This window comes from Bufo bufo, chromosome 1 (assembly GCF_905171765.1).
Source record: "Bufo bufo chromosome 1, aBufBuf1.1, whole genome shotgun sequence".
In the NCBI taxonomy this organism is placed as follows: domain Eukaryota; kingdom Metazoa; phylum Chordata; class Amphibia; order Anura; family Bufonidae; genus Bufo; species Bufo bufo.
The window spans coordinates 680,976,030-680,989,938 of record NC_053389.1 but is presented as its reverse complement, the minus strand read 5'-3'; the positions used below and the strand labels follow the sequence as shown (position 1 = coordinate 680,989,938).

General features: G+C 43.2%; 1 protein-coding gene across 1 annotated transcript in view; it reads left to right on the top strand.

Annotated features, from left to right (window-relative positions):
• Nucleotides 1-1,071: 1,071 nt before the first annotated feature.
• ZNF710 (zinc finger protein 710) overlaps nucleotides 1,072-13,909 on the top strand; it is a 107,958-nt gene continuing 95,120 nt past the window's right edge. Inside the window, exon 1 of the mRNA XM_040414135.1 lies at nucleotides 1,072-1,343. The gene's annotated coding sequence lies outside the window, so the exon portion shown is untranslated. The remainder of the gene's footprint in view (nucleotides 1,344-13,909) is intronic.

Here is a 13,909-nt window from a genome sequence, read left to right as displayed (position 1 = left end):
TCCCATACACATTATGGGGGGGGGGGGGGGGGGGGTTGCTAACAATACATTGAAGTGTGGTGGGAAAGAAAAAATATTGATTTATAAAATGGTGGATGTTTTCTTTCTCTCTCTAATTGGACCATTAACAGCCATGAATGTTTGTAGGTAAGAAATAGCATTAGAAAATATGTATGCAGCTAGATGTACACCCGGGCAATGCTGAGTATATTCACTACTATATATATAGGCATATGTTCGATAGATAGATGTGAGATATAGATGCACTAAGACAGATAGATAGGAGATATTAGATAGATGGATATTGGGTAGATTGGTAGATATGAGAGATATGAAAACAAATAGAAAGATATAAGATTGATACGAGCTTGCAGATAAATCGAAGTGACATAGAGGAGAGATGAATAGCTGGAAGATTTATATATATAAATGTTAGACAATGATGGCAAAATATGAGATACCGATACTTATATAGACAGATATGAGAGATGATAGGTGGGGGATAGTTATGTGAGATTGCAGATAGAGGTAACATATGTCCAATGTATAAGCTGATATATGATAGAAGATATAGATAGAAATGATATATAGTGATAGATAATATGGAATATATATATATATATATATATATATATGGATAGATATGTAGATGGATGGATGGATAGATAGATAATGAGATGTGAGACAGCAGAGGACCCTGTAGTGACTGGGGCTGTGGTGTCTCTCCCAGGTAGGGATCTCGCTGCTTCCTTCTGAGGTAAATGTAACATTATGCTCCCCTCAGTCCTGAGAAGTGACACATTGCAGCCATACTTAAATTATCCACTATTCTCTAGGATTATATTTCATATCTAGTCTAAAAAAAAATGTCTCCTACACAATGTCTGAATAAAACTGAAGAGAAACAAAAAAGAGGGAAGAGAAAGGAGGAAGAAAGAGGAGAAGACAAACTGGTTCTGCTTTTAATGCCCCCAGAGGAGTTTCCAAGGGAGGAAAAAAAATCCCCCGTCTTTAGTGTAAAGAGAGAAAGAAAACTTGGTGTTGGAGGAGGAGGGGAGGAAGTGAGAAAACAAAAGAGAGAGAGAGACAGGCTGCTGGGTGGCTGCTGCCGCTTCTCTCTTTCTGTTCCTCTGTCTTTCTCTCTCACAGAGAGCAGGCTTAGGAGGAGCTGTTTTGCATCCATTCACGTCAGCCCTGCCTCATTCCCTTCTTCCTTCCTGCTACAGAAAGACACAGAACAAGCTGAGAAGCAGGGACTGAGAGAGAAAGAGGCGACAAGACATCCCAGCAGCTCGGCTCTCTGTGCCAGCCCTGAGACGACCCGGGGAGCCCCGCACTTCACGGTAAGTCCCACACTGCTCTCTCTAGCTTTAGGCAATGAAAGGGTGTTTTACTTCACTCTTGTTTTACCCCCCCTCGGAGATGTCCTGATGGTACGTTCTCCCTTGGGAAGGGTCGGCAGGGGGACATGGACGGTGCCTGAACAGGGGGGTGTGAGCAGCTACAACAGGAGCTTGTCTCCTCTTTCACTTCCACATTCGCTTGTCACTCACCGACCAAGCATTGGTTGTAAGACACGTCAGAGTGTGAGGAGATAAAAGGAGACTATTGTAATCTAGGAGGGGGTTCATGGACACTGCACCTCCTGAGAGTGGGGGGTCTCCTCATACAGGGTCACTTTGTGGCTGAAGTTGATTTCCTGCTCCTCAGTAAAGTTTATCTTGTGTGCCTGGAGAGGATGCTGAGGGGCAGTGCCTGAGTGAGAGCTCAGTACCAGGGAGGCTGTGTCCTCCCTGTAATCCTTCCCTGGCTCACCTTCTCACCTCCAGTTGTGTCTGGCATAGACCTCATGCGCCCACACTCCAGGGATTGTAGATGGTAGAGCGTCAAAGGAATCCATATTGCCCTAATAGTACTGTGGGATCGGCCAATATCGTGGGCACACACTACATGGCGTTGGCATGCATCTATTGCCCATGCAGAATACACTTCCAAATGGTCCTTCTCGCTGCCCCCTTCCTCAGACTTTTGCACCGGTTGTGTAGTACAGGAGGGACACTCTTGTGCCATGCATGTCATGTGGGCATAGTAATGCCAGTATTCAATATTGGCACATTCACATGTATCGCTCCTCTCTAATTTCCCATCTAAGGTAAAATGTTTCAGATCATAGAAAAAATTATAAAGATTGTCCCCCCAAGAGGCAGTCTTCTTAAAATGATGTCCCGCTTCTGTACGTAGAATATGTTGGAGCTGCGTTATTATTACATCTGGTCAGATAGCGCAAATTAAGAAGAAAAAAAACTGTTCCCCAACCAAAGCGCTATGTGCGTTGAGCATATTGCTCTCTCTATGGCAACCTGCTGCCTCCAGTACAGAGATAGAATAAGAGGCAGCTGCCCAGGATCGAGCATAATTAAAAAGGGTTCAGCCAGGGTGGAACTGGAGCACCTATTACGTTACGCTTGTTCCCTGGCAGCTGCTAGCTGGCATGTCTTTGCTTTTGAATCCCCTGGTGAAGAGCAATGTGGATAACACATAAGAGAGCGGTGAACCCCATTTCTTGTTGTTTAGGTACAGGGCATAATGCCCTTAATGCAAACTGAAGGACGGAAAATGGGGAAGTGCTGGTACTCCGCCTTCAAATACTATTACTAATTGCAGTAATAACTAAGTATCCGCTTAGAATATGTTTTAAAGTTATTTCCCAAGGGTTGTGGATGCCAGGGTGGTATGAACTGATAGCTGGCGGGTGCCCCCCTAGAGTTGTTTTGCTATTTATTAAGAGATGTCAACAGGGTGCAGTGAATGGAGAAGGTGGGTAGCGGTGCATCTCCTCCATAGGCTTGACAGTAATATTTTAATCAATCACTGTTTGGATATGTTACGGGCAATGTAGGAAATGTACAAAAAGTAAGAAATGTTAAAGGAATATGGTGTTTGAGCTGCAGGCACCACGTTCTAGAGCAGGAGGAGCTATGGGAAAAGATTCAGTAAAGTTTATACATGTGTATTCCTGCTCATTCTGAAGTCCAGGAGACGGTCCTATCAGTGATTGACAGCCTTCCCTCTATGACTGTGTATACAGAGATAGCTGTCAATCACTGATAGGACCGCCTCCTGGACTTCAGAGCCCAGAATGAGCAGGAATTTACTTGTATAAATTACAAGTTTTATTTAAAGAGGTTGCCCAGGTTTAGAGCTGAACCCAGACATATCCGCATTTTCACCCGGGCAAGCCCCCTGATATGAACATCGGAGCATTTCATGTGCTGTTCTGCGTACATTTCTACACTTCTAGGCGGAAGCTTCTGCCTAGCAGTGGTTTCGGTAACGTCACTGGCACTGATGGGCCGGCTTTAGCGCTGCCCTCGCCGTTTTACAGCGCTAAAGCCCGCCCATTAGTGCCGGTGATGTCACCGGGCTCACTACTAGACAGAAGCTTTCGCCTAGCTATACCCATGGAGAGCTCGGTACATCACCGGATCTCCAAAAAAAAGCCTTTGCCCTTTTGCGATTCAGCACTGGGCAAGGGAGATCATCGAAGCATGAAATGCTATCTCAGAGGGGCTGCCTGGGTGAAGAAGGGTATATGTCCGGGTTCAGAGCTGACCCCTTTAAAACGATGTATTAATCAGCTCCTCCTGCTCTATAACATGCTGCCTGCAGATTATTTTGCATTTTCATGGTGACAGGTTCCCTTTAACCAGTAATAAATGTTAAAACATGAAAGGAAGAAATGCAACATAAACTACAGTTGTAATAAAATAGCTGAAAAACAGAACATTCTTACAGAAATACCAGAGAGACGAGGGTTGTCCTCACTGTTATGGTGGTGACTTTATGGCGCTGTGCGACAACCTCTGGAAGGGAGTATTTTATAGTTTGCCTTTAGGCATTATATAGACTGCCTAGGAAATGTGTGAAATATTAACCGTTTCATACTTTGAATACTTTAGGCATTTTACACAATCACTGATTTCATACATTGCCTGTGGCATACATTGTTAACCTTGGAGCCAAAAACACCAATGGTTGGAAACTGCTTTGGGTCCCCGGTGGGCCTAAAATGACTACTGCAGCCAGTCACTGGCCTCAACAGTCACATTATCTAGAACGGCAGTGACATACCGTTCTAGTACATGTGACCTTCGAGGTCAATGATTGGCCACAGCAGTCAGGGAGCCAAGCCACTTCTGGTTCTTTGGGGGGCCGAAGCTTCTGGGAACGGGGCAGTGGTGCAGGACGGCAGACAGGCGGGTGTTTTTCTTTTAATTGGGCACAGGTTCTGACCATTGGGCTTGTCGGCTTCTAGACTGGACAACCCTTCTGTTTACATTTCAGCAAATCTTTCCGGTTTTCTGTCCCATCAGAGGAGTAGACACAGGAAAAAATGTGGACACAGCCTAACTTATTACATATACCAATGGTTTTTTATTTGTTATATTGTATCTTTTTGTTGTCTCTAGGGGCGCAAGGTTTGAAGCCCTGTTTAGAATTGTATGTACATGCTACATGTATGTTACCATATCGAAATGTGTACCTGTTGCATCATGTCTCAGAGACCTTTTTTTTTACTTCAGAAGCAGTAGACCGTTGTAATCTGAATACTGGTCATGTCTCAATATACTTGCTTGAAATGTAACATTATGTTACTTTACAGATAGGTTGTTTGTTTTTATTATTGAATACAATTTGATTTACATTTCTCTGAAGGGAAAAATGTATATATCTGTAGTTTTTTCGCGATTAATGTACAGTTTGTGTTCTATTAACGTGTATATGCCGGTGGTTGTATTTGTGTTTATAAAATGCAGATTTAGTTGTTGAGTTTTGCGGTTTATGTACCGTATATAGCTTGAATATAATAAGATTGGGTCAGTGAGCCATCTACAGTACTGTGTATGGTACATAATGGGTTATTTTCTATTGATATGTATGAGCGCTCCTATGGCACAGTGGTATTTTGGCCATCCCTTCTTCACAGAACTCATTTGCTGCCCTTTATCTAAGGGGGTTTCTTGTCTTTCTCTTTTCTTGTTGTGCCATTCTAATATAATGCAACATGAAAAACTACCGTATTTTTCGTCCTATAAGACGCACCGGCCCATAAGACGCAACTAGGTTTTTTAGGAGGAAAATAAGAAAAAAAATGTTTTAACCAAAAGGTGTGCTTTTGGTGGGTTTTGAACTAATGGTGGTCTGTGGATGACACTATTATGAGGGATCTGTGGCTGACACTGTTATGGGGGATCTGTGGCTGACACTGTTATGGGGGATCTGTGGCTGACACTGTTATGGGGGCATCTGTGGCTGGCACTGTTATGGGGGCAACTGTGGCTGGCACTGTTATGGGGGCATCTGGCTGGCACTGTTATGGGAGCATCTGTGGCTAGCTCTGTTATGGGGGCATCTGTGGATGGCACTGTTATGGGGGCATCTGTGGATGGCACTGTTATGGGGGGCATCTGTGGATGGCACTGTTATGGGTGGGATCTGTGGATGACACATATAGTATCTTATGCTATGTGTCATCCACAGATTCCCCCCCCCCCCCCCCCATAACAGTGTCCCTGTGGAGTGTGAATGTCCCCCAATACAGAGGGTGGGGGCTGGCATCTAGTTTTGTAATGGCAGCGGGGCCCGGTTCAGTCACTGTATTCTATTGCACCGGGCTCCTATCTATAACTGTAGGCATTGTTTAACAATAATCTTCAATACATCCATTAATCTTCACTTACTAACGTCCGTATCAGGCAGGAGGCCGGGCGGGCACTGGCAACGTAACTCACTACGTCACGCACCCGCGCCGCCTGCTTCATTCATAAAGTGGGCGGAGCAGGAGCATGACCTAGTGAGTTACGCTGCCAGTGCCCGCCCGCCCGGCCTCCTGCCTGATACGGACGTTAGTAAGTGAAGATTATTGTTAAACAATGCCTACAGTTATAGATAGGGTTACTACAGTGAGCGGGGCCCGGTGCAATAGAATACAGTGACTGCAGCGGGCCCCGCTGCCATTCAAAACTAGATGACGGCCCCCAGCCCCTTCTCCCTCCCCACTGATACACCCGCCGACCGCGCTGTGCAGCATGCAGTCAGCGGTGTATTATTGTAAACTGCAGCATTCGCCTCAGAAGACGCACTGCAATTTCCCCCCCACTTTTGCGTCTTATAGGGCGAAAAATACGGTAGTTACTTTTATCATTTTACTTTCTGTTACAGTTTCTTCTACTGTTGTAAGATATTCTCTTTTCTGTAATGTGCAAGTTCACCTACTGAGGTGGTCGCACATGCTCAGTTCCATCTTTCAACAGCCACCAGCTGTATCTACTGACAGTTAGGCCCCTTTCACACGGGCGAGTATTCCACGCGGGTGCCATGTGTGAGGTGAACGCATTGCACCCGCACTGAATCTGGACCCATTCATTTCTATGGGGCTGTGCACATGAGCGTTGATTTTCACGCATCACTTCTGCGTTGCGTGTAAATCGCAGCATGCTCTATATTGTGCGATTTCCACGCAACGCAGGCCCCATAGAAGTGAATGGGGCTGCGTGAAAATCGCAAGCATCCGCAAGCAAGTGCGGATGCGGTGCGATTTTCACGCACGGTTGCTAGGAGACGATCGGGATGGGGACCGATTTAACCCCTCCAGCACTATTGTACTATGCATTCTGTATTCAGAATGCTATTATAAGGGAAAATAATAGCATTCTGAATACAGAATGCATAGTACAATAGTGCTGGAGGGGTTAAAAAAATTAAAATTATATTTAACTCACCTTAATCCACTTGCTCGTGCAGCCCGGCTTCTCTTCTGTCTCCTTCTTTGCTGATTGCAGGAAAAGGACCTGTGGTGACGTCACTCCGGTCATCACATGATCCATCACCATGGTAAAAGATCATGTGATGGACCATGTGATGACCAGAGTGACGTCACCACAGGTCCTTTTCCTGCACACAGCAAAAAAGAAGAGATGTCGGGCTGCGCGAGCAAGTGGATTAAGGTGAGTTTAATTTTTATTTTATTTTTTTTAACCCCTCCAGCGCTATTTTACTATGCATTCTGTATTCAGAATGCTATTATTTTCCCTTATAACTATGTTATAAGGGAAAATAATACAATCTACAGAACACCGATCCCAAGCCATGGGTACCAAACATGCACGATTTTTCTCACGCGAGTGCAAAACGCATTACAATGTTTTGCACTCGCGCGGAAAAATCGCGCATGTTCCCGCAACGCAACCGCACCTTTTCCCGCAACGCCCGTGTGAAAGGGGCCTTACAGAGAGACAGCTGCAGCAGAAAGGACATGCCCCCTGTGAAAGGGTTCCCCTTGAGCTGACAGGTTGAAGAGAATCTAGCAGAGCAACTGGAGCACTGAATGGGGAGATCTCTGGATCCATGTGAGGTACGGGGCTGGTTCCAGCTTAGTTAGAAAGAGATGGTCATGAACTGATATCAGATTTTATTTACATCAGTCATAACATAACCCCTTTAGGTTTTGCTCCTTTCCCAGTTTTGTCCTCTTCTATAGATTTTCTTGTGACTTCCTGAACTCTATTTTTAATCTTCCTATTAACTTTACTACATTGTTCCTGAACATTTAATTATTTCCATTATGATAGGGATCACTGTAGGATAGCTGTGGTGACAGCTTTTTTGGAAAACATTTTTTTGGTGCATTACTCATCTGGATATATTTACTCTGCATGTGTAATGTTCCCTGTGGAACCGATGCAGAGAGGAGATATAAGGAGATGTAATTGGTGTCGCCAGATAGCGTGCCTCAACTGCCTCATAATAAAAATAATAAAATCAATATAGAATTAAATTTTTGCAAATGTCAACTGTTATCTCAGCTCTGTAAGAAATTTATAATCTGGAGTGACTGAATACTATATGAAAAAGACCGACATAAAACTGGGGTGCGACCCACTTTGCAAGGATTCAGCAATTTATTTATTTCAAAGGTGCTGGTGTCTGTAATTCCCCTGAAGAAATAATATGTCTTTAGAACTTAGATGTAGTTCATGGATGAAATTACAGTGTGCAGAAAATTCAAGCCCTCGCAAGCCTCAGAAAACAGACATATCATTCGAAACCTTTCTATTATGTGTGGAGTGAAACCAGTTGTTGATAAAAGGGTTAAAGGGTTCATGTCATATGGTCTAAACCCTTGTGCTCACAAGAATCTCAAAGTCCACCCTTGTATAATGCCACGTAATGTAATTTAAACAGGATCTGTCACCGCCCCTGACATGCCTGCTTTAATAGCTTCATGCATTCCCCATGTAATACCAATTCTGGAACATCTATTCTTATGTCTCTATGTTGTGCCATTCCTTTATTATTCCTACTAGAAGTTATGACTGAATTGCTATCAGCCTTCAGTAAGGGTACAGAGGGGTGGTAACCAGTTGGGTGTGTTCACCTGTACAGACTCACTCTATCCAATCAGTGCTGCCATTCTCAGTCTGTGCAGGGACACCCCCCCCCCCCCCAATTGGTAACACCCCTCTGTACCCTTACTGAAGGCTAATAGCAATTAATTCATAACTTCTAGTACAAATAATAAAGGAATGGCACAACATAGAGACATAATAATAGATGTTCCAGAATTGTTATTATATGGGGAATGCATGAAGCTATTAAAGCAGGCATGTCAGGAGTGGTGACAGGTCCTCTAGTAGAAGGCGCTGATGGTTCATCACATTATCTGCCTTGTGCATACGTTTGCACATGTGTATCTTTATATCTCATGTTATTCTTTCACTTTTAATATCTAGAGTTTTTTTTTTTTGTTTAAGTGACGGTCATGTACAAGATATATATCTTATTCCTCCTGTCAGAATTGGTTTCTTGCTCAGATCCAGGTGATACTTCATAAGCTGTATTATGTGTCAGGAAAAGGAAAATGAAGCCTATAAATGGGAATGTTTGCATGTCATTACCCACGTTCCTTAGAAGCAGCCTGCAAATCTCACTTTTCATAATCTACTGCATTAGCGACGTGTAAGAGTTGAGTGTATAAATGGGCGATTTACAAATTTACATTCATTTTAAATGACTTAAAAAGGTGTTATGTCTTGTATTTCAACATGACAGACTGCTACTTTCCACATCACGCTATTCTGTCCAAAGCATCTGGCCTGAAGACCGTTCTTGGGCAGGTGTTTAAATAGGAGTGGAAATGGAAATCATTGAAGCAACTGCATCATATCATTTCAACCTAGGAAATGACATTTCCCATGACTCATTATGGATACAATATTGGTTGAGCGCATTGTGGAGGCCTCTATCAGCTATGTTGGCGTCATCACTTGAAGTGTATGCTCAATTTAAAAACCTTTTAATAAAGTGAAAAAAAGACAGACCTATCTGTGACGTACATGCATTCACTTTTGAGCTTGGTTTGTCTCTCATACCATTGTTCAGAGTTGAAATTATGAGATAATATTGCATCTAGAGATGAGCGAATTTCATATTTTGAACCGGAAGATCGGGGGCGCGCTCCGGAAATGCGGACAGCTGTCTGCCCCATAGAGAATGAATGGGTCCGCCCCCGTTACGCAATTTGCGGAACGGATGCGGACACATTCACAGACGTGTGAATGGACCCTAATAGATGTGACAGTTACAGGGCACATCCCTGGACAAAGGGCGCACCCCCTGAGCTGCCAGCTTGAAATAAATGTAGCACAGCAATAGGAACAATAAATGGGGAGATCTGGGGATCCTTATGAGGTATAGGGTTGGTTGTAGCTTTGTTAGAGATTGTCATACACTATATAATAGAGTGATTTCCATTTTTTTTACATTAATCATAGGATAGCCCCTTTTAAATGTTGATCCTTTCTTTTCTAGTTTTGTCTTCTTAATTGTCCTCCTTTAATCTCAGACAGTTTTTTTAACTACATTAATCAAGTACAGTATTTCATGTTTTCCCCCTGAAGATCTTCACCCTAAACCCATCTCTAGTACGTCAAATATTGACATTTGAGGAAAATTGTAACGCAGTTGAGTGACCAAAAAGTAAATCTACCAATTGACTTATTTTGTGTAGTGTGGGCCACCTTCTAACTTCTAAAAAGTGTGGGTGAAATATGTGGCAGAATATGCGTGGCTGTCATTTTCAGATGAATTTACTATGAAATCTTCTACAACACAAAAACACATACCGCCACATGTGAAAATGGCCTGAGTATGAAATGATGGCAATTCTGAAATTGAAGAATGTATATCATTAATTCTTACCATCTATTTAATTTGCCAGGACTCACCCCGCTCACAGAGGATGATAGACAGATTTCCATCAGTGTGTGTCCATAGAAGGCTGCCAATCCTCCTGTGCGGGTGGGGTAATCAGGACTCACTTTACTCTACTAAAATTCTGCTCTAAATCCTGTTCTTTCTATCATGTTCTGTTCTAAACCACGCACGCGCAACCTGTGAACCCACAAAAAGGATAACTCCTTTAAAGGGGTTTTACCATCTCAGACAATGGGGGCATATCGCTAGAATATGCCCCCATTGTCTGATAGGTGCGGGTCCCACCTCTGGGACCCACACCTACAATGAGAACGGAGCGGGGAAATGAAAGGAGGGCGCACTGTGCATGCACAGCCGCCCTCCATTTCTTTGGGGCCTCCGAAAATAGCCGAGCACTGGCTCGGCTATTTCCCTTTGCCCCATAGAAATGAATGGGAGCAGGGGCCGCGCATGCACGGTGCGCTCCCATTCACTTCTATGGGAGCGGCGGGGAACAGTGCTTGGTGGTTGACGGACCCCGTGAAATCCGGGGTCCTCCAGCCACAGCTCAACCTGCTCCGTTCTCGTTGTAGGTGCGGGTGATCTCAGAGGATGTTGCTATTTCCACACAGTAATCAGCAAGATGTTCGGATATAATACCTAGCTGATAACTGTGGCGCTCTCCTTCTCTATGGATGGGCTGGAAACTTTCTAAAGGGTCTTTTTTCAATTGCAGCAATTTTGTTCCTCCCTTTTAGGCCTCCAAATAAATATTGTCATTGTTTAAACCAGCAGCCGACTGTATTTATTCTTTATAATGGAAATTAAAAGGTTTCTGAGGGTTAGTAAACATGTAATTAGCAGAGACTTTCATCCGGCTCTCTGCACTCGGCAGTGTAGCTCTAGAATGACAAGTCACATGTACGAGCAATACGGTAGTGATTGCAATAGGTTATACAAGGAAAAAGAATGATATGCTGTTAACTTCAATCTGTTTAGGCTCACGAAGGCCTTTGTGATAAGTTGCGTTTCTTTCTGAGATAAAACATTTTTAAACGATTTCTATTGCAGATTTATGTAAATTTTAGTGGGAACTAGAATTAATTATCCTTTTTTTCATGGTGGTTGTGTAGGAGAATATAGTAGTTTGATGTTTTGAATTGAGACCCTGTGACAGGCAACGAACACAAGCCATTGTCATAATGACTTTTTATTAACTACACAACATACAGCTCTCTGCGAACCAAATAAAGTATGAAAACATATTATAATGCTTATGCTATGCTTATAAAGTAGAGATGCTTGGCAAATATATTTTGTACCAAATTATTTAAGCCCGTCTGCCGCAGTGTAGGTTCCACATGCATGCTGGGTCCCCTTTGAAAGATCAAAGGGGACCCAGCATGCATGTGGAACCTACACCCCCATGGTCGCTGTCATGGCACTTAACAGGTAGAACTTAGAGTTAAGTTCACGTCTAACAGAGATCGCCTTGACGTGCGGCAGACGGGCTCAAATAATTTTGTACAAAATGTATTTGCCAAGCAGCTCTACTTTATTAGCATAGCATAAGCATTATAATGTGTTTTTGTACTTTATTTGGTTCGCAGAGAGCTGTTGCATTATATGTTGTGTTGTTTTGTGTTTCCAGTCATAGCAGCGTGCACCTGCGCATTGGGATGTGCTGACCAACCCCTTTTGTGTTTCCATAGATTTTTTATTAACTAAGGCTACTTTCACACGAGCGTTCGGGTGTCCTCTCGTGCGCTCCGTTTGAAGGGGCTCACGAGCGGCCCCGAACGCATCCGTCTGGCCCCAATGCATTCTCAGTGGAGGCGGATCTGCTGAGAATGCATCCGCCTGCCAGCGCTCAGCCTCCGCTCCGCTCAGTGAGCGGACACCTGAACGCTGCTTGCAGCGTTCGGGTGTCCGCCTGGCCGTGCGGAGGCGAGCGGATCCGTCCAGACTTATAATGGAAGTCAATGGGGACGGATCCGCTTGAAGATGACACTATATGGCTCAATCTTCAAGCGGATCCGTTCCCCATTGACTTTCAATGTAAAGTCTGACAAACGTCTGTATTATCGGAGCGGATCCGTCTGATGAAACATCAGACGGATCCGCTCCGAACGCTCGTGTGAAAGTAGCCTAATATGTTAGCCAGCTCGTAATGGGTAGCCTTTCCCAGTTATTGTATTGGTACAGGCTCCAGTTTCTGCTATTAGGCCTCTTTCATATGGTCAGTATTTTTGCATCAGTATTTGTAAAGCCAAAACCAGGAGTGGGTCCAAAACACAAAAGAAGCCCACATATTTCTATGATACCTTTTCTCTGTATTTTCCACTTCTGGTTTTGGCTTACAAATACTGACCAAATACTGATGCAAAATACTGACTAAATACTGACCATGTGAAACAGCCCTTTACCATATATTGCATCAACTATAATGGAAAGCCACTGCTTTTGCAAAGCAATTTAGAATTTAGATTTTTTATATATTTTTTTGCCTCCATACACATCTGAAGCTATAAGTTGCTATTTTCCTTGTACCAGTGACCAATGCATTGTGGTAACTGGATACGGAGAGTAGATACATCCTAGTCTGTACCCCAACAGAATTCCGAAATTAGCTATGTGTATGAACAGTGGTAACTCAAGAGTACATCAGAGTATTTTAAAGGGGTTGTCAAAACCTTTGCATGTGATAGTCTATCCTCTGTCTACTACAGATGAAGCTGTGCAGAACAGCTGATCAGCAGAGATGTGGGGTATCAGACCAACGCCAATAAGTAAAGTGTTGGACAGCCTCTTTAAAGGGGTTATACAGTTATATTTTTGACCTCCCATCTGACTGATATAAGAATAGCTTGACCATAATGGTTTTTTTTTATCCATACCGCTGTGCTTCCACTGTAATTCTGTAGTGGGCACTTCTGGGATCACATGCCTTACACTGGGCACGTGATCCTAGTCCCGTTTCAACCCACAATGCAAGGAAGCTGGCTTACATTTAGACTGGCACTGGATACGCCGAAGTTATATAGAGGCCGACACCGTGCATGGTCTTATTAAGACCAGCATCTAAAACACTGGTCTTCATAAATGACCCCCACAGTTTTTCATTTTGCATTTATTTTTACCAGTAAAAAAAAAAGACAGTAAAAATATATAAATTTTTTGCATGTCATGTGTGAATTACATTTTTTTCCTTATAGATAAGGGTATAGAAGAACGTCAAGAATAAAAAAAAAAAATGCTTCACCATGTTCTATATTTTATAATAAATGCAAAACCCCCACCCCAACTGAAATAAACGCCACTAGCAAAAAAACACGTGTCATTTGGAATTGAAAAAACTCGTAAAAAAACTAAAGCCTAAAGGAGTATTCAGGTTTATGTTAATGAATGTTATTCTTTGTATTATGAAACTTGCACAATTGTCTAATGTACTTTCTATTTATAAGGAGGGAGGGTATTGAAAACCGTAAGGAATTGGCCCCAGAAATATATTGGGAAATTGTATAATTTTTCATGATGAGACAACAAATGGTTTAGGTCTCCTGCTTCCCGTTGCCGTATTGCGGACCCCCAATACACGGGCGCTGTTCCGTGGCCATTCCGCATCATGGATGCGGACCCATTCATTTCAATGGGT